This window comes from Phodopus roborovskii, unplaced genomic scaffold (assembly GCF_943737965.1).
Source record: "Phodopus roborovskii unplaced genomic scaffold, PHOROB, whole genome shotgun sequence".
In the NCBI taxonomy this organism is placed as follows: Eukaryota; Metazoa; Chordata; class Mammalia; order Rodentia; family Cricetidae; genus Phodopus; species Phodopus roborovskii.
Genome location: NW_026126424.1, coordinates 13,585,664 through 13,597,020, shown reverse-complemented (window position 1 = coordinate 13,597,020; position 11,357 = coordinate 13,585,664). Strand labels below are relative to the sequence as shown.

General features: G+C 41.1%; 1 long non-coding RNA gene across 1 annotated transcript; it reads left to right on the top strand.

Moving 5' to 3' along the window:
- The first annotated feature begins 229 nt into the window (after positions 1 to 229).
- LOC127223093 (uncharacterized) lies at positions 230 to 4,282 on the top strand. The gene is made up of 3 exons (XR_007834610.1): positions 230 to 767; positions 3,679 to 3,788; positions 3,907 to 4,282. It is a non-coding gene; the product is annotated as an uncharacterized LOC127223093 (long non-coding RNA).
- The last annotated feature ends 7,075 nt before the right edge of the window (positions 4,283 to 11,357 follow it).

Genomic DNA, 11,357 nt, shown 5'->3' with positions numbered 1-11,357 from the left:
ATCTAAAGATATATATTTTCTTTTCTTTAAGGAAAGAATATAGAGGTTGCTTACATGGGGGAAGAGAATTTTATTCTCCAATACCCCCTCCCATTCTACTAAACCGTTTTAGTCGACATATGTTTGTTATCAGAGAGAGGTGCTGTGAACACACAGCCATTTTCTTAGCAGCTTTTTGACTGTATGTTACCATAGTCCCACAAGGCATTGGTCCTTTCCCATTGGGAAGTCATGAATAAGAGACTATGAAGCTTACACGTCAGATCTTCCTCAATTAATCCACCATTAGCATGTTCGGGGTCCACTACTGGATGGTTAACAGCGGCTTTTGTAACTGTATGCCGACCATACCCAATTATGCTTTGCTAAAAATGAACTCTTTGCAGACCAACCCTCTCTGGCTGTCAGGGTTTTCCGTTTTCCTATTTTAACGTTTGTGTATAGTGGCAGGCGACAGATGGTGTAGATCAGATCGATTTGATTGCATTAGATGATTTTTCCCCCTTCCCCTCGCCTTTCTGGAAGCTCGCATCAGCTGAAGGCTCTCGCCTGGGACTCCTCGGAAGCATGAGCAAGCCGCCACCACGCGAAGGCACTGGGGCACAGCCAGCGCGAGGCGACGAGGTCTCTTCCCAGGGCTTGTTAACACTGTAACCCGGCGCTCAGAGAGCAGTGGCTTCCACTGCCCAAGCCTGCCTTGCCGCCCATCGGATGACTCCTGGCTTCTGCACACACTTGGAGTTCCGCTGGCAACCTGGATTTAGAGGGTAAGCACTTCATTCTAGACGGATTTGTGACAGTTACTTTGCTATACCTGCGATACCGCAGACAAATCTCAGCAAACGCAAAGGATGTAGGATGTGTGGGAGAGGGCGACTATGTTTACATCGGTAAATGGGTTTCTTTTTGTCTGAGATCGAGAGTGTTGTTCAGTGACGATGTGTATAGTGTTTTGGCATTGATTGTAGGAGTCCACTACCACCCTCCTCCCGATTTTTCCCTCTCCTTCGTGTTTTCCCCCTTTCTACTTGAGAGGGAAGGAAAGAGAGAAGGAGGGAGGAGGGAGAGAGGGAGGGAGGGGGAGAGAGAGAGAGAGAGAGAGAGAGAGAGAGAGAGAGAGAGAGAGAGAGAGACTATTTCTGCTTTAGCTTAATTGCCTTATTTCCTAAACCGATTGTTTTGTAGCTTGCTTTATGTATATTTGGTTTTTAATTATCAAGCGTTTAGCTGGGATGGGTGCTGGCGAATGGGGAACAGGGTGGGGAAGTACAGGAGGACACTGCGATAGTCGTAGTGGCCTTGAGAGATCAAAAGGTGCCAAAAGCACCCCTGCCCCTTGCCCGAAAAACACACCTCCAGTTATAGGGGCGAGAGAGAATTGTAGATTCTAATAAACATGGCTTGCAGGAGTCGACGAACAAAGGTACTTAATGCGGACCTAAGCCTCCGCTGCTATTGCTCCGATAGCGGTACCTAAATATTCAAAAGGAAAGTGTAAGTTGATCAACAAATGCCCTGGTAGTATTGGGCTTTTTCCCTTTTCCGTTTTTGTGTGGAGGGTGGAGGGGGGTGGGGAGGGTAGATGGGTGGGGGAAATCCGACAGCTTAAGGAGGTTTGAATTGAATATGCACCCAGAGGCAGTGGTCTCGTAGGAAATGGTGTTCTCGTAAGTCAGTCTGCCCCGCTGAAGCACCAGAGCTGTGGTTAGAGCTCTGAGCGTCAGTTCTGTTGGAAGTGCTGCGGGCTTTCTGCCTGGACTGAGCTGTCCACTGGTCCAGGTGCTGAAGTGTGGAGCATTTGGTATGTAGGGAAAGGGCTGACTCTGGTGCTTGGCTAGGAAGCGTTGTTCTAGGTTTTCTTTTCCTTCTTTTTTTTTTTTTTTTTTTTTTTTTTTTAGGCATGAGAGTCTCTGTGTGTGTTCGTGTGTCTGGTGTCCATGTGTGTGTGTTCATGTGTGTATGTTCGTGTGTGTCCGTGTGTTCGTGTGTGTGTGTGTGTGAGAGAGAGAGAGAGAGACAGAGAGACAGAGAGAGACAGAGAGACAGAGACCGAGAGACAGACAGAGAGAGACAGAGAAAGAAAAAGAGAGATTTTCCCGGAATGGTGATAAACTAAGGGAAAGTACTTGGAAAGCACTGAAAAGCTGTGTGGGCATTTATGCCGTGATTCTACAGAATGAGGGAAATGTGGGGTGTGTGTATGTGTGTATGCCTTAACCATTCTTCTGAATTGAAAAAACATTCCATTTAGTAAATCAAATCCTATTTGTACAATGTGTCTTGGTTTCCTTTTAGGGATAGTTGAGATTTTTAATAAAAGAATTCAAGAGGAAATGCACACTTTAGACTATTGCATTACTTTCCCTAAGGGCTTTTGTTTCTAGGAGTTCAGGCTAAAGGGAACCTGTCAGCTTTCTTAAATTTTTCCCCTGGTTGTAGTACCAGAGAAAAGCTCCATTTTATGTCTATGTTGGGTAATGGCAAAAATAGTATTTATTAATTGTTTCACTGGCTTGAGTCTTTTGGTAAATGTTGTAATCATGAGTTGTCTAAAGAGATACTGTAAAATAGGCTAGAAAGTGGGTAGTACTATTTTTCTTCTGAGTTGTTTCAGACAGACATTTAAATCATAAAATCCAGAAATCATGTTGGTTTTTCTACTTGTAAGTAATGTGTCAGGAAATGAGTTGGTATGCCTGGAAAAATATTATATCAAAAATAATAATGATAGCAGGCACAATCTAAGTACATTTAATTACAACCAGGTCAGTCAGATATAAGTTGTGGTGGTGGGAGAGACTGTTACATAATTACTTCTTGATGAAGAGCTATTTGCACTTACATAATTTGAGAAATCATGTCTGTTGCCATCTTTCCATATCCCTCCCCTACACTCACATAGATGTACTTTCGTGTATTACAAAGTAAAGCAAGAAACAAATTGAGAACTTTCTAACAGAGCTGCAGGATGTCTTGGGTGGTGGCGTTCCACTGGTCTATTTTATTTAGTGAACAATAAACCCCCATTTGTGGGACTATCCACTGCAGGGTCTTAAGACAAAGCTGTCCAAGTAACAGCCATGTAGATCATCAAAGCATAGGAGATTTTTCTCTGAATGTCAAAATTAGTCACTTTGAGAATGAGTTTTTATTGAGTTCCTTCTTTAAATGATTTGCATGAGGACAGAGCTTCAAAGTGATTGCTGAAATAGAGGTGTTCTCAACACTGCACAGAGATGTATTGATAGTGAGTTCTGAAACGTGGGCTGAGAAATTAAACACCCTGGCAATCCTAAATGATGCTTAAACCCTAGAAGGTCTATCAGCTCGTCAACTTAGTGAGTTCAGATAGTATGGAAAACAGGTTTAATTATTTTGTGCCTCGAAGCTGTAAAGCTGTTTCCCTCCCTTTAAAGGCCATTATGTTGTATATAGCTCTAAAGCCTTCAAAGGGAAGATGCCTTTTTTTTTTTTTTTTTGCAGATCTATAAGCATTTTATTAAATTGAATGAATGTTTATTTTCTGTGATCATGAGACCATGCATTTCCAAAACACACACTGTTGAAAATTTCACCCATGCATGACCTGATCTTGATCAGAGTCCCACTTCTTCCTAAAGCCGTCCAGGCAAATACATTTGTAATATTTGTGTGCTTAACTATGCATGTCTTCTACAGGGTTCGCTGGCTGCTATGACACTCAATCAAAGCACCTAGAGTGGGCTGGCCGTGACCAAAGTGGGCATGAAGCAGAGCAAGTACTAAGGAGAGCACTGGGTGATCACCAGGTAAACTGAACATTACTTATCACTCTCCAAAGAGCCTTGGCACCTCATCCCTGCTCCGTGGAAAGAAAGCACTTGTCTCTTGTGTGTTAAGTGGCTGGTTCTGTGATTTGTCTTTCAGAATTGGAAATAGAACAGCCATTTGGAGGATCTGGGCAGGAAGCAGCAGAACACAGCTTTGGAGCCTTCTTTAGGGAAATCGAGTTATGGATTTATGGTCCCGGTCAAGCTCAGCCCAGCCCCAGCCAGGGGCGGGCTCGGCAGCAAGAGTTCTTTCTGGTGGTGGCGGCAGCAGCAGCAGCGGTAGCAGCGGCAGAGGCAGCGGCAGCTTAGCCCTCTGACTCTCTTCGGTGACGGGTATTCTTGGGTGGATAATACGGATTACGTTGTTATTGCTTAAGAATACGCGTAGTCGAGGAGAGTACCAGCGGCAGGCGGGCAGCAGCCGCCCCTCCCAGCCCACCAGCTGGCCACTAAAAGCTCCCGGTTGCCAAGGTAGCACTTCTATGTTTTCTTTTCCTCGGGTGGTTTCGTTCTGGGTCTTCCCAACACCTCTGGTGACCCAATCTGCTTTTTAGAAGGGAAAAAAAAAAAAAAAAAAGTGCGCGCCGGGGGAGGGGGCGGGGGAGGCAGGCGGAGGAGAGGGGAGGAGAGGGGCGGAGAAAGGAAGAGGGTCTCTGAAACCGGCCTGTGGACTGTGGGGCCATTCATGTCCCTTCTGTGTATCTCCTCTCTCTCTCTCTCTCTCTCTCTCTCTCTCTCTCTCTCTCTCGCTCGCTCGCTCGCTCGCTCGCTCGCTCTCGCTCTCGCTCTCGCTCTCTCTCTCTTCTTTGGGATGTGATTGTGAGTAGAGGGCACGGGGACAAAGTGCGGATCTGAAAGAGTCTCTAAAGTTGCAAAGGATTGGAAGGCCTGGACTGGTTCAGCAGCTGCTCTGAATGCTGAGCTAGAGCAGGAGAGAGGGTCGCCTGGGGCAAGTCTTGGCAGAAAGGGCGTGTCCGTGGGCGAAGGTGCCCCAGGCAAGCTTGCCCAAGCCAGTGACTTCGCGAATTCCTGGTCTGGGGTGGAGCCGGAGCCCCACCCGCAGCCAGCGGAACCGTTCAGCAGGAAGACACCAGTTTGAGGAGGGGCGGGGAACAGGGGGCTGGGGCCCCGTGGAACTTTCAGATTACAAATGTTGTGGGTCTCTCAGGAACCCCTATTTTCTTTTCGGATTTTCTGTGAAGAGGTAGAGAAGCAGGCTGGTAATCGGATTGGTTACACTGTGGCATGGAGATGGAACCTTCTTGAAAGAGGCTGGGACAGGCAGTGACTGCTCAGATGTCCAGTTTCTTTGGGACACTTTTCCAGCGCTGCCTTCCCTCCCTCAGCCTTTGGGACGAGTCTCAAACATCAACTAAATCAAGTCTTGTTCCCAGTCTCAGGTCTGCCGCAGAGGGATGGGAGGAAGAGAAAACCCTTTACTCTTGCAGTTTTTGACCGTTTCTGTTGTTAATGGACCATAAAGCAATGTGATGCATCCCCTCCTAGCGAAGAGCAAGCAATAGCAGGCGCGACCCTTCCAGCATGCCGGGGGAACTCCTGGGGCGCAGGAGTTCAAGATGTTCCTTGGAGCTGGGAAATAAGGTCCACGGTGGTGGAAGGCATTGGCTGAGGCTCGAGAGCTCAGCCCTAACTGGCAGAGGACCTCTTAGCTATGCAGCTCGCTTTTATTACTCTTGGGATGCTGCCGAGGTTCCTCCGGTGGTGCCTCTTCAACAGTGGGAGGAGAAATGCTGGGGACAACTGGGTGCCCAGAAGGTTCCACCAGGCGTGACTAGACTTCAGACCAGTTTTCCTCTCTGTGTTGCGGATTGATTTTGTTTGAGGGACTGGCTGCTAAGAAGACTGAATTCCTGCGAAGTTGAAGCTGCTGGAGAAATGAAAGCAGCTCTCCCTTGTGGCGTTCCTGGACCCACTCTAAACTCAGCCACATCAGCCACCTTTTCCCTCTGGAGTAGACACCATTCCCGGTGCAAGGCTTGCATTCTCTCTATTGGGTCCTTTTCCACAATGACAAGCGAACCTCGGGGACATTGCAAGAGAGGTGCCTTGGAGAAATAGCTTTTCCCATTTAACCCCCCCCCCCTTATTTCTAGCAATAGATGTGTAATGATGGGTTCTCCACGCCCCTTCTCTCCCTTTCCCTCTTTCTACCCCTACTAGTCTGGTCCTAGGCTGAGTCCCAGGCTATCAAGACTGATAGCTCTTGTACTTTAGCAATGTCAGTAAGAGGGGAAATGGGTGGGGTCTCCTGTTCAGATTCTTGGTAATGTGCCCGTTTTCAGAATAAGATGAAGCAAGCAAACAGATGCTGTGGTTGCCCACAACATTCTGTCACTACCAAGAAAAATATGTAACCAAGGTTCTTTCTTTCATTGTTCCAAGAATTACCTTCTTCGGTGATTCAGGGATTTTAAATATTGTGCTTATTAGGTATCTAACAATATTCTATATGCCTATGTGTGCCGTTGTTTCCCTAGAAATTATCAAAGTAGAGAGGAGTGGTGTGGGCTAGCTGCTAGGTTATGCCTGGAAAGTTGTTCTCATGCTGGTTGATTATCCAAGTGTGGAAGGTATTGGAAGGTTCTGGTATTGGAAGGAGTGATAGAAGATATCATATCCTATCCTTTGTTGTGGGAATAAGCAAGATCTTTTTTAGAAAATAAGCTATTTCATTCAGGTCTTGGTACTGGAGCTTCAGCTCATGATTGAAATTGCTTCATAAATGAATAATAAATTTTAGAGTGGGTTAATGGAAAGGGAAAGGAGGCCTCTGCTCCTCCAATGACAAACTGTTTGATTTTCTTCTGATTGAGTGGTTTCAATTTTTATCCAAGTTCTCTCTCTCTCTCTCTCTCTCTCTCTCTCTCTCTCTCTCTCTCAATATTTACTTATAGAAGTTTCCATTAGGTGTCAGTCTGACTGAACTGGTTCCTGTTTTAAATTATTTTTTAGGAGAGAGGGACATTTCCCTAGTGTTGGTATTTAATAAGAGGCAAACCGACCCACACTTTATTAACTTGACCTGACTGTAATAGATTGTTTTTGTGACAAGACAACACATTTTTTTTTGTCAGAAAACACAATTTTTAAAACTTACACCAGAACTCCCCAATTACTGCTTGTACACTGTCAGTATTCCTAGCCAACTATAAAGAAGTGCAAAGTGCTTGTTGGTGGTTTTCATGTTAGAACCCAGAGATGCTAAGCAGTCATAATCATTTTTCCATTAAGGTTCATGTGAAAGAAGAGTATGCATCATCTTTAAAATATTTCTTTTGCCTTAAGAAATGAAGAGAACTTCTATTACCTTAACTTAATGTTGATATATATATAGCTTAGATTCTGCTGGATAATATCACTTTTGGTGTAATGAAGAGAGGGGATGTAAAATAAAAATTGTAAATTTTGCTTTTGATCATTATTTTATTTCTTTAAACAAACCTGTTTAAATATCCCAAAATTTATAGCCTCAATTTATGGTTTATTGATGTTAGCTTTGGAACATACCATCCGATTGTGAGTTATATCTGCAAACACTCAATTTACACTGCAATCCATAACATTCATAAACAGGTGTAAGAAAGATTTGCTACTGAATCTCAGGTAAGGAGTCTGATGGAAACTGTTTATTTCTTTCTCTGTGCCTTTGAATTGTGTTCTGATATTACTTCTTATACAGGACTAAAGATGCACAGGAGTGTATGATGATTCCTATGTGAATACATCAAGAAGTATCAAACTAGCGGACTAGTGACTTTCACAAGATATATATACAAGATATATGTATCTCAAGAACTAGGCATATTCCAGGACCAAGATATTTTCTGAACTCATTGTTAACCCTAGAAAGAATGCTATAATTCTTGGTATCACACCAGTGTGAATCTAGAACTTAGAGGGCTCCTAACCACAGTCTGGGCTAAGGAAAGAAGTGAGGAAGTACAATGGGAAAAAAGGAAAATTCCTTCAACTGCATTATAACTTCTCTCATTATATTTCATTTTAGTGATGGTAAATTTTCAATAGAAATGATTGTGGAAGCCATAGGAAGGGTGGGAAATATTTTTGTACTTTGTGGAGAACAAATATTTCATACTCTGTGAGGAAAGACAGAGCCACAGAAGAGGTAACAGACAGTGAGTACCACCGAGCCACAGAAGAGGTAACAGACAGTGAGTACCACCCTTAGTCACCATCTTCTTGACACTGAACAAATGTAGTCATGCTTGAGTCACAGAATGATACGATGCTGTTCTTAGAATTCAAGATAGCTAAGCATCCTACAAAGTAAATTTGCTTTGAAAAAAAATTCACTAAAAAATTACTAATGAACTCAGAATATGTGAAAACTTTATTAGTTGCAGTACCTATACAATTATAAGCATAAATAATATATAAGTTTTAAGTAATTCATTTTATAGTAGAGAGAGAGAGTAAAGAGATAGAGTAAATATTTGAGGAATTTTCCCTTGGCACCTGTGTGTTGAATTGATATTTAGAAGCCTTGAATTTCAGTCTTCGTAATATTTTGCAAGAATGTGTAAAATAAGCCTTTCAACTGAAAAAGCTTGGCAATTAATACATAAAGTATAAGATAAAAGAAACACTGAAAAATTTTGTATTTCCATGAAATGTGTTTTGAAGCCATTAATTAGTTGATGGTTGAATGCAGATTAACAATAGAAGAAACACACTGTGATACTTGCATTGTTGTCTCGGTGTCAAATTTGTGGTTAATAGGAAGTCTATTCTGTCCTAATTATGATGGAAGTTAAGTAAGAGAATCTGATCTTCATAGCCAACAAAAAGTATAATATCTGTATAAGTGTTTATGCAAATATCCTTTCAAGATACCATAATAATTCACAGTATCTTAAAATATATACATATGTCAAGATAACTGGAATCAAGAGTTTTCCAAATCTAAAATTCCACCATTCCATTAATTCAATATTTACTTTGAACAATGTAAAACAAGACTTCCTACATATATTTTGATGGCTTAAAATTAGTCCCGAATTGCATTCAATTAAAGTTCAAAGTGAAAGAGCAGAATCATAATCTATTAACTAATACTGTATTCTTAATTCATGCGCAGTTTACATCACTGAACACTTCAAAAGTATATGATGAAGGCAGCAGTTACATAATTTGAAAGTATAATGTCATATAGATCTTAAACTCTTGTAAAAGATTATTTCTTCACAGTTCTATGTACTTTGAAAAATATTTTCTTAAATTTTGTTCTTATAATTTTTATTCTACATATTAATGAGAACTAATGATATCTTTTTCTTCTATTGCACATATATGATCAGTTTAAGTATGAACTCCAACATGACACAAATGAACTGAATTACTGAATAGTTAATTGATTAAAGTTCCAGCAGAAAGTGACATCAGAAAAAACTTTACATTTATAATTGGAATATACTAGAAAAGATTTTAAATTATGTGGATAGTTTTACATATAACTACCAATTCAAGTTATAACATGATTCTGAACTGAGTTTTTTATGCAGTTTGTTTTCACAGCTGTTGTTTAAACAGGCTTTGATGGTGTTTATAAAAGCAAGGTAAATTAAGGTTAAGACAGTCACATGAAAAGTTTTCATACTTATTTTTTTCCACATTTTTATCATACTTAAGGGGAAAAGCATATCTTGTAAAGGAAAGCATTTAGGAATAAAAACTAGAAATTCTGCTTCTGAACTCAGGCTCTACAATGAGAAGGCATCTGGTCACATGACTTGTTGGTCCTTTTTGGTCTCATCAATAAGGTCTGAATTTAGACTCTTTCAGGGCCCTCCTGTTTCTAAGGCTTTTGGCTTCCATTGCAGAAAGCTAAAACAAGCCTTTTAAAACTTTTGTCTCAATCCTACTCTTCCCTTCACATATAGACAAAATGTAAATGAATGCTACAACTGAGATGTTTCAGAGCTATTCAGAGAAATATTACAACAGGCAAAAATTTGATTCTAGAACATGAAGAGGGTGGAAAATTTGCAAAACCTTTTGTACCCTGTAATTGTTATTTGTTTTAGTAAGAAAAATGTCAGAAAAATATTCAGATTTGAAAGTTCATTTTAATATACTCTCTTGGAAGTTCACTTATCTGTGTATTCATATGATAAGCTAGAATCTCCCTAAATAGTAACAGTCTCAGTGGCACTTCTACCTAATGAGAACAAATTTTCAAAGACACAAATGTGGGCTTCTGCAGTGAGGGAGATGGGGGAAGGGATAGGCCTCAGGCTTCCAACCACCCTCAGCATCTGTCCCTCCAGCTTAGTATCTTCACCCTTCCCACCATAAGTAAAGCCTATGGGTTTCCTAGGAAATTATTAAATCTTGAGATGGGTGGTGGGCAGGTACTTCCACTTTAAAGCCTTTCAGAATCAAGTTGAAACAAACTAGGATATTGCAATGAACATATGTGGCCATCAAGGTGGCTCCTGCTGGGAAAGCTGAAGATTTGAGATTAATCTCTGGATCTCACTTGTCTTGACCTCCAAGACACACACAAAATAAATAAAAGGGAAGAAACTGGGTCTTGGTAGCATATTTCTTTATCCCAGCATTCAGGAGGCAGTGGCAGGTCAGTCTCTGAGTTGCAGGCCAGCCTGATGTACAGCCTGAGTTCAGAACAGCCAGGGCTACATAGAAAGTCTTTCTCAAATAACAAATCCAAACCAAAGAAGGTGGAAAGTACCTTTGCCCAGTGAACCATCCTCACTGGTCCAAAATTGTGATTTAAGATAGAGATATGGCTGCTCGTGCCTGTAATCCCAGGAATGAGGAGGCTGTGCCTGGAAGAGTTCTGCAGATTCCGGAGCAGTTGGAGTAGATAGTGAGTTTCAGGAAAATCTGGGATACAGAGTAAAACCATGTCACCAAAATCAACCAGCCAGGGCTATTGCAGTGGCTCAAAGCCACAAATGTGTGTGTGTAGAGAGAGAGAGAAAAGACAAAAACTTGACTTTTAAAATGTTCATACTCTGCGAGTGTATACTATTAAGTTTATGATATTTTACAAAGTGAGTACAATGCTATATACCATTATTCCTTTAATAGGATCAGTATTTGTCTAGAAATTTTAATTCTAATATTATAGAGCAAACTTTTGTAGTAACTAATACACTCTCTGGCACATAGTAGGTACTCAAAAATATAAATTCAGTGAAAGCAGTTAATGCTTTTATGTCATCTATAGATATCAAATTCATATACTTCCCTTAACTGGTACCCTTTTAAAAGTAATTATTTTAAAAAAAAAAATTAGCCATGGCATGGAATGTATTTAAATTTTATGTAATTTTAACATAATCTCTAATTCCCAAATTCAGTTACTAACAGTACAAGCAAAAATATTAATTTTTCCTTGTCATATACAACCCTGAAGCAGTTGAAAATCTATAAGAACAGTTTATTCAAGCTTGTATTAGTTGATAAATTCTAAATAACCATTTAATCTAGCTTAATGGGAAGCTGTTTCACATGCCCATCACCTACTCTGTTTTATTTCAA